Below are 9,768 nucleotides of genomic sequence, written 5' to 3'. Positions count from 1 at the left end.
TGTTCGGTAACAATTCTTTTCAAACAACGTGATATGAGTTTGAAAAGGTCTCTTCCGTTTAACTCCTTTGTCGGGTTAAAAGATCAATCTAAATAACAACTACTGAAGTAATTGAGATTAGACTATTACAATCAATAATAAGATCAATCAACATGTGATATATTGATGTCGATCTACACAACTAATCAATCCAATCTATCAAAAAGATAAACCGATTATAGTTGGATCCCTCCAGCCGATCAAGTTTTGTGCACACCAAAGATTATGAACCCAAATATCTTATTTCTCTTCAAATCTTCTTAGATCTTCAATAAATACCTTCACACAAACATCTTGAATCTCTTGTGATCAATCACACACAGAATAAAATCTGTTAACGTTGGATTATCACAAGACATCTTTAGATCTACAAACATTTCTAAAGATCCCTGTCGACACTTTGATCTAGTTTGAGTGAATCTTATATCAGAAGAGAAGATTCTCAAGCATAAACAAACTAGGTGCAATCAAAGTTCAACAACCGTTAGTCAATCAAATAAAATCGAAAACTAATGATACTGCAATTATCTAGTTTACCACCAACGGTACTCATAGAGCTTCTCAATCCCAAAGAAGTTTTTAAAACGAGTGGTCGTAAGAGATTTCGCCTAATTAGGTTAATTTCCTCTCTGGATAGACGGCTCCACCAGTAACAACACAACTAGGTAGTTTTGATGGATCTGAGGATTAGTTTGCTAGAAATGCAAACTTCAGTATTTATAGACAAAGGAAGTTTGGCCACCAAGGAATCTCCAAAACCGAATATTCTCAAAGATATGCAGTAAAGTCCCAATCGGTTTTCATAATTCCTGGAAATGCTTTGTCCAAATATTGACTGAAATCTCACTAGAAAATATCCAATTAGTAAATGCACATTACTAATTTTTATTCTCCAGAGATATGCATTTAATTGATGAAAATTAAAAGCATATAAAACTAAAAACCTTAATTAAAAGATTCTCAATTTATTTAGATCCGAGATTCTCCTTTAGTCATTAAGGATTATCTTTGAATAATAAAAGATAAGAATTACACATGTTTAAAGTATGTCGACATCTTTACTTTGTAAATCCTTTTTCATATTTACAATCTTGGAACCTATTTTCCACACTTCCAAACAAGTTTAGAATTAGTTCATTTGACTTCCAAGAATATGAAATTACCAATCATGGGTTTAGCGGTTCTACCAAAACAAGTTTCGGTTCTACCTCCATGTGGGTACTAGGATTGGTCACACTAATTACCAAAAGTTGGTTAACTAGGTACTAGGATCGGTTACCACATATTTATGGTATATACTTGTAATCGTTTGAACAAGTCATAGGATCGGTTACCAATTACTAAAAACTCGTTGCACCTCTTACAAGGATCGATTCCACATGTTTGTTATCGGTCACACCTCTTACTAGGATCGGTTCCCCAATATCTAGAATCGGTTACACCAATTATAAAATATAGATCATACCATCTTAGCTGATGACTTAAGATGGTTTCACTAATAAAAGTCATACCAATATAAAAGTCAGACATTGTGATTAGTTTTACCAAAATACATAAACAAGTTTATAAACGGTTATACACAAACACACATATTGCTAATCCAAATATTTTCAATGAATAACACTACCAATAAGCCTAGCGATTTCCCTTTCGATTCACAAAACGAGTTTATGAATGTACTTCCTTTAAACGAATGTAAAATATTGTTTCCTAGGACAAAATATTCACCCATACCCATACACATAATCACAACAACATTCATAAGATTATGTCAATGTCTTATATACGAAGTTCAAAAGATAAGTGTTATACTCCGTGTTATAATTCCTTAATAACTAGAGTATAATCATTCACAGCTATGTTTTCAATATAGCACGACTTGAAAGATACGTTAGGAATGAAACAGTTCAAGTCAAAATATTACTAACCTCAAGAGGAAGGATGATGTCGTCGATATAGCTCTTTACTTATTCACATTCTTCAAGTCTTCGAGTAATACTTGTATGTCTCATATCATAATAACTTCTACTTTAACCTATACGAAGTTGACTCTAGTATATAATCAAGTGACTCTTTAAAATGAGTTTGGTTCACTAAAATATAACAACCAAACTTGACATACCAACACTTGGTGGGTTCAACCGAGCTATGCTCTAACAAAAAGAAAAATGATGAATCCAATTTCAGCATGAGGAAGTCACATCCTACTCAATGCTCATAAAATTAAGTTTCACACGTGTCTCTCAAACACAATACACAATCTATTCTAGTTTATTTAGTTTAATCTGATGAAATACACAAAAAACAAGGCACTGAATTAGTTACATGTTCCTTAATATATTTTATGCATTAGCTTAGTTCTTGGTACATTTATTTCCTTCAATCTTTTTTACTAATTACCCCGAAAGTAAAAAACACACATGCAATATCATATGCAGAATGTAATTCTTAAGGCTATATAAGAGAATGCTGTGTTGTGGCAATTCTTCAAAAACTCTCACTACTCATTCCAAACACTTAATACTCATTTGCAAAATGGATATAATTGTTGCATCAAACATGCCTCTGCAACATTAATCCATTTTTAGGTGCGAATTATTCAACTCATTGTCTCATGAAAACAAATATGGTGGAAGAAATTTGCATGACGAAAAATATAAAGAAGAAGGCTTGTTATTATCGTAAAAGAACATTTTATAATCAGGTATCTAAGAGATCACCTTCTTCTTCTCCCTCACCATTAATAAGGGTATTACCCGAGTCATTATGCTATGAAAGTGGTTTTCTTGAGGTGTACCTAATTCTAAAGGAGTTGGTAGTACCCCTCCAGTTGAAACACCACTGCAATTGGAAAGAAATCTTTCTGAAAGGGTCGATGTTAAAAGACAAAATCTCCATCCAGTAAGTTTTCTTCATTTTCTTTGGTTTAATTTATGGGTGTGAGTTTCAACTAGTTTCATGTTTATCAAAAAAATCGGTATATTTTTCTTTACAAGCCACTAACCTCATATTGATCTACGTACACCTGATAATAATCTCATTCTATTAAGCATTTCCGTATTAAAAAACCAAAATTTTCTTTTATTAGATACAATTTCATAATAACGGTAGTGTCAATTCAAATTTACACCAATCATGCCTGAATTATTAAAGACTTATTCTGTTACATCCACGAAAAAAAATAGATTCTTAAAGTTGTATAAGGAAATTATCATTCAAGATATGTAGTTAACGTTTCTTGCACATTTTAACATTCAGGTCTCTGTATGTCTAAAAGATATAGCGATGCTTCAATTTTGCTTGCTAAGTTAATGGTTCAACTATGAAAAGTCATGAATTTGAATTACGTAATTTCATGCGTTCAGTTTCAAAAATCATATAAGGGTGCAAAGGTGCGGGTTCGGTAGCAATTAGTATTATGGTTGATTTCGTATAAGTATTTTCATTCAAGCTCAGAGAAGCTTATAATATGATGAAAAGTATTTCGAAAGATCAATTTAACCGTGGATTGATTTTCTCATCTTAGGGAAAACATGCGCAAGGTGTCGCGCTGGCTGCTCAGAGATTGGGATGTGATGCTACGGTTGTGCCTACTACAACACCACAAATCAAGGTTTATTTTCTGTCCGTAACAAAAGATATTCCGTTTTTTTGAGAAAGTCGTGATGACGCATTTTGATAGGTAGGAAACGCCTCAAGTCGTTTATGTATGTGTCAATTGTCCGACATATTTTTTAAGGTCATGTATTGCTCATTTTACCTTTTTGTAAGAAAGTTTTGATATCATAGTGAAAAAATTATAGCTATCAATTAATGATCGTATAAATTGCTATAAACTAAAGCTAATTTTACACACACTAATAAAAGAGATCAAAAGCTTATGATTTCTTTAAATATTTCTAAATAAATATTTGTTTATAAAGATGTGTTATTTTATAAAAATGTGCTAAAATTAACCTTTCATTTTTTCTCAGTAAATTTTTATATAAGAATCTATGCTTATATAACAGGAGTGTTTGGTGTGTCACTCAATGACTGGGATATATCCATTTTCCTAACTGGTGACTGAGATCTTCCCTCCCCTTCCCACTTTCATCAAGCTAATAGGCATCCAACGGTTTTATTTGGTAGTATGATTTAATGAACATTTTTGGGCATTTTATTTCTCCCACTTCACTACATTTATTTCTCCTCTTCAATTAGTTAAACCCTCTTTATTGTCAAATCCCAGAAGAGGGATCAAATGGATTTCAATCTGTTTTTCGATGTTACAATCTTTCCATCATTATATCTTCAGATTGCGACTTGGTTTATATATGTTTGTTGGACGTAAATCTTCAACTACATCGAGCTAATGTGTTGAGTTTTTTCAGGAACAACTAGTTTTCTCAAAAACTAGTCGTTGAGTTATTCTTTTCCATAAAATGACCCTTCTACAACACAGAATATGTGCAAAAAACACTCTCCCTCTCTCTCACAAACCTCCAGCCTCTAATTGTTGCAAAAAAAAAAATGAATAAACATTTCCCTACACCACCGAAGAAGATATTGCAATTGTAAGAGTGACGCTCACGGTGAGAAAACATGAAGAATATCAAGGCATTAACGTGGGCGAAAATGGTGATTCTCAATTTGGTCTTTGTTTCCATAAATGGTAATGAAAATGGAAGATTAACGAACCAAATAAAGGTAAAATTCAAGGAGATCTACCTAGAAATGAAAGTTTTTAGGGTAAAAATTGCACGATTGAAGGCGATGAGTCCCGAAATATTCTTTTTCAATAGAATGAGTATGTGAAAATGTTTTTTTTTGATCAAGTACGTTTTTGAATAAAATACTAACTTAATCTTGATTTGTTATTTTATGACGCCTTGGATTTTGCATATTTCCGAGTTATTCGTCTCAAAAAATTCGAGCATGATAAATGCTATTGGATCACGAGAGAGTTTATTGAGATTTTCAACCAAGGTCGATTTTTTAAGTGTATTACTCTAAATTTTCTTTTTTTTTTTTTCAATTTCAGAATAACTATTGAGTGTAATGCGGCCTAATTATGTAATGGTAACATTATCAATCAACGAATGAAAATGAAAAATTTGATGAATAACGAGAAATAAAATTAAAAACCAACCACATACACAACTAGGAAAACCAACTGTCATTCCTCGAATCACACTATACAACCAGACTACCCATCTGTAACATATAAGATCCTAGCCGAAAAAAGTTTTCCGAACCATAAATGTTTCTGGAAGAACTATTACGGCTCGTAAAATATAAGGTTCCGGACCGTAAACTGATAATGATTGGGTCATGTTCCTTTTTCCAAACCGTAAATCTAAATTTTCAGTTTTTTTAATTAAAATGGTTAGGTCATTCGTGATTAGAACCTAGATAAAAATACTAAAAAAAAGTTCTTTTAAGAAACTGACTCCGGATAAGTATTCAACCAAGACTTCATCTTAACCCAGCTGTAAAACTTGATTACGGCTAGGAGTTCTTAAATGTTTAACCGTAAATCCTTCTAACGGCTTATAAAAGATATTTTTCGGGCCATTATTGCTGATTACAAATGGGACGACAAGATCTTCCCAACTGCAAACTTTACAAAAATTCAGATGTTTTTCGGTTTCTGACGGATTTGAATCAATTAAAATTTGTAACGGGGGTTGATTATAAGGATTTATAAACTAGTTTGAGGATAGGTTTCATCGGTTTTTCTTAAAAATAGTTCATCAAAATTATCATTCTTCTTCTTGTTATAAATCAAAAACAAAAGAAACAAAATAATTTTGATTCTCAACAAATTAATCATAAGATTAGTCTAATCTATTTGTTAATTATAATTAATTTACTTAATCATCATAATTATCCTTAATCAAATCAAGGATATATTAGGCATTATTAAAAATAGTAGGATAAGGTGTTACAACAATTACTATTTAGTGACCCATTGAGCCCAAAAACCCATAGACTCCTCGGCCCGAATAACAGGATTCTCTCCAAATGCACCATTTCATTTCAACAAAAGAAAGATGAAGAATGAAGACACTATTTTTCGTCCCTTATTAACTCACAGTCTCACTTACTCTCTCCTCCATGGAGTTTACAGCTGAAAAATTTTCACCCTAAAATTCCCAATTTTGTTTGCTTGAAACTTCTTCTAGTCCCTCTTTCTGCTAATCTAATTGATTCTAGTTTGATTTTAGATGTTTGAGTTTGGTGTATTGGGAGGAATAAAAGTTAACATGATCTCTACCATTGCGCTCTGGAGGTAATGTATATGGTATTTTATTTTCGGTTCTTCATTAACCCTTTTATGTCTCAGAATTCTATCCTTTACATTTGACAAACCCTTTTAAGTCTACTCTCTCCACAATCCAATTTCCCAATTCTTCAAACCCTAGATTTTTTACATTTCTTCTCTCTATAAATCCCTCTGCTTCCTGGATAATTTCAGTCATCTCCCAACAGATATCTTATTAGACATACTGACTAGGTTGCCAATTGAATCAATTTTAGAGTGCAAATTAGTTTGCAGACCTTGGTGGAAGCTGGTTTCTCGTCATCCATCATTCTCTCAATTGCATTTATCTCATCTTAATCATTTTTCTGACTCTGGTAAGTTGGGTTTTCTTGTGTTAGATGATTCTCAAGATTTTTATTATTTTGAATATAGTGAGAATAATTATGATCAAGCACCTATTCATAATATTACAAGAATCAAGATTAACCCTCCATTTAGATTTTCCTATCGCGTAGTTGGTTCGTTAAATGGTTTAGTCTGTCTATATGAATACCAACATGATATTGCTTGTATTTGCAATCCCCTGACCAAAGAATATGTTCTTCTTCCAAAAGTTGATGATGATCATGAGTTTAGTCATCGGTCAATTGGATTTGGTTACAATGCTTCAACTAATGAGTATAAAGTTGTTGAACTGTATAAGCTAAGGGGGAAAATTCATTTTATGGAGGTTGCAGTGTATACTCTTGGCAATGGCAAAGGTTGGAGATATGTTGAGAGGTTGGATACTAAATTTGCCAATATTTGTTATGGACATGGTGTCTTCGCATATGGAGCTCTTCATTGGATGAATAAAAATGGAGAAAGGGTATTGGTCTTCGATTTGACAGAGGACAAGTTCTATGAAAATCTTTCACTGCCAGATTTTCCACCAGCCAGTAGATGGCTTCATTTTACAATGGGGGTTCTTGGTGAGGATTTAAGCTGCACCATCAGATGTGAGATTACTGGATGCACATGCTTAGAAATATGGTTACTGAAAATGAAGAACGATAATCCTGACGTGGAAGAGCAGGTGGAACACGAGCCATTGCGTTGGAGTAAAGAGTTTAGCCTTTCTGAAAATCTACCATTAGCCATTACCAAGAGTGGCGGTGTTTTATGTTTCGACGATCGCTCTTTCAGTATTTATGACCCAGTAGCTTCGACCTTCAAAAAACTTGTGGATTTCTATTTTATTGGTACGACATTCCATCACAGGATCACTTTAGTTTCGTTGAAAGGTTTAGGAGAAAAAAAACATTAGAAAAATGGAGTCAGCTAAATTGAGGAGACATAAAGCTGTGAATTGACGGCAAAATACTAGCAAGATGAGATCCCAGGATGCACTTATAAACAGGTAATGTTTGCTGAGCTTCTGAAGTAATATTCATGCCTATCTAGGTTAATTTGATATTGCATAAACCGATTTACTTTTTTCTTAATAAGTATTACATAAAGTTTACTTTTAATCTTTTTATTATGTCACCAATCTCAACTTCATGGCAGTTTCAGTTGTTTTAGTTCAGCTACATATTGCTTTGTTAATGTGGAATTTGTTGCCCACTTAGTTAAATTGCAATTGGAGAATGTGGTGCATACTTTAGTAACCTGTTTTGGATCTAATACATTGGAGTTGTATAAGTATATGGAAGCAAAATTGTGGAAAATGAGAGGTTTGTCAGAAGTATGAAGGGAATCTGTTTTTCTCTTACTTCTTAGCATAATCTATAGATAATTTAGAGGTCCAAATTTGAACCTCCGCACGTTATGTTAAAGTTCAATTACTTCCATATCAATAGAATTGGAAGTCTGAATAGGAAACAACACCTAAGCTTGTCATCATTCATCAATAAATTTCATGAGAACAATAGAGTCAAGTTGGTAGAGTTCTATGTGATAGCTTCAGAGTGATCATGATTTACGTTATAACTTTGTCGTTAACTACAACCAAACCAAACAATGCTAGGTTTCCATCTGCATTGAAAAGCTTAATACTGGTTACGTACCTAATATACTAGTACCTTCTGTTGGCATTGGGGATTTTGTCATCTTCTTACTGATGGATGGGATTCCTTAGAATTGTAGTTATCCACACAAGTCATGCCTGCATCATAAGTTAATCAATTTTCATACTGTTTACCACTGGGTCAGTTAGATTCGAATTTGCATCATTTTTCCTAACACAATAGCTGCTAGGGATGCAACCAAGCTTGACAATAATGGAATCAATGTCACTTATTGATGGCTTATAATCCCTCTCTGTGATGAAGCAGTAGATACATGTTTGAATTCATTGTCACCATGAAATATATGTGTCGTATGGAGCCAATCCTTGTCTTTAGCAATATCAGGAATACTGTAATTTTGTTACAACATAGCTGTTCGGTATGTACACAAGTGATTTAATTGACACAACTCTAGCTTTACACCTATTGCGTTTTTCATGTTAATGTAGCATGTTCTCAGCATCAATTTTTCTTTTATCTATGATAGAAATAACATTCCTAGTCCCAGCATTCAAATTCGAACTCCACATAATTGCGTCAAACTTAGTGCAGGTGCAAATCTGGAAATCTTAGCAATGACCAGGTATCTAAAGGAGGCATAAGCTCTAATTTTGGATAAAGCTGTAGAGTGGATCCTTATTTTGCTGCAGCTATCTCAGGTCATTATTCACAGGGAATAACAAGGAGGCTATAGAACTTATGACTTTTACTTTTGGCACTGTTAAAAAGGGTTTGATCTTTATAAGGAATATAGAACTTGATCTGGCTCTATTTTGATATGTTAAAAAGGCAAGCAAATCAAACTACTGTTGTATTTTGCACCAGAGAATGTCATTTCCTTGAGGGCAATTGGCACCAGATCTTGTTAAAAGTAAACAAGCTGGTCAAAATTCATGACTGGTTGCTTAGATTTTAGGAGTAATGTTTGCCAAAAAAAAAAAAGAAAAAAAAAAAAGCTCAGTTTTAGAGGAATCCTACACAATGGATCGTTGGGCTTAGTCTGTCATAATGAATGGCCCGTTCCATTATACCATGTACTTGAACTTGCTCTTTATCTCAATTAGTACAAGTCTTTATGACATTGGCCGGGAACTGTACCATATGCTGGATAGTGAAGATACAGCAGCCGTTGCTACTCTTTAAGGTTCCAATTCATGGGTTGTTTCAAGATGATGGTGTTTTTCTGATTTTTCATATCGTAGTATTAATTCAACAGTGGACCAGTGGTGCAACCATAGCATCACACATCGTGAGTCATGATTGATTGATCAAACACCACAGTTCCTCTACATGTTGCTCGTGGCAAGGAGTTCAGTATTGCGGGTTGAATACTTGAGACATTTGAACTCATAATAAGAATAAGAAGTAGAACTGTTGGGTTTAAGAAATTTGAACTAATTCTTCACTTTTATAAAAATAATAATAATACGGGAA

The 9,768-nt window shown here is 33.4% G+C and overlaps 1 long non-coding RNA gene across 1 annotated transcript; it reads left to right on the top strand.

The window, feature by feature from the left end:
- The first annotated feature begins 6,089 nt into the window (after positions 1-6,089).
- On the top strand, positions 6,090-9,367 carry LOC113296120. The gene is made up of 2 exons (XR_003332974.1): positions 6,090-7,685; positions 8,887-9,367. It is a non-coding gene; the product is annotated as an uncharacterized LOC113296120 (long non-coding RNA).
- Positions 9,368-9,768: the final 401 nt, after the last annotated feature.

This window comes from Papaver somniferum, chromosome 7 (assembly GCF_003573695.1).
Source record: "Papaver somniferum cultivar HN1 chromosome 7, ASM357369v1, whole genome shotgun sequence".
In the NCBI taxonomy this organism is placed as follows: Eukaryota; Viridiplantae; Streptophyta; class Magnoliopsida; order Ranunculales; family Papaveraceae; genus Papaver; species Papaver somniferum.
This window is presented reverse-complemented; position numbering and strand designations above follow the sequence as displayed.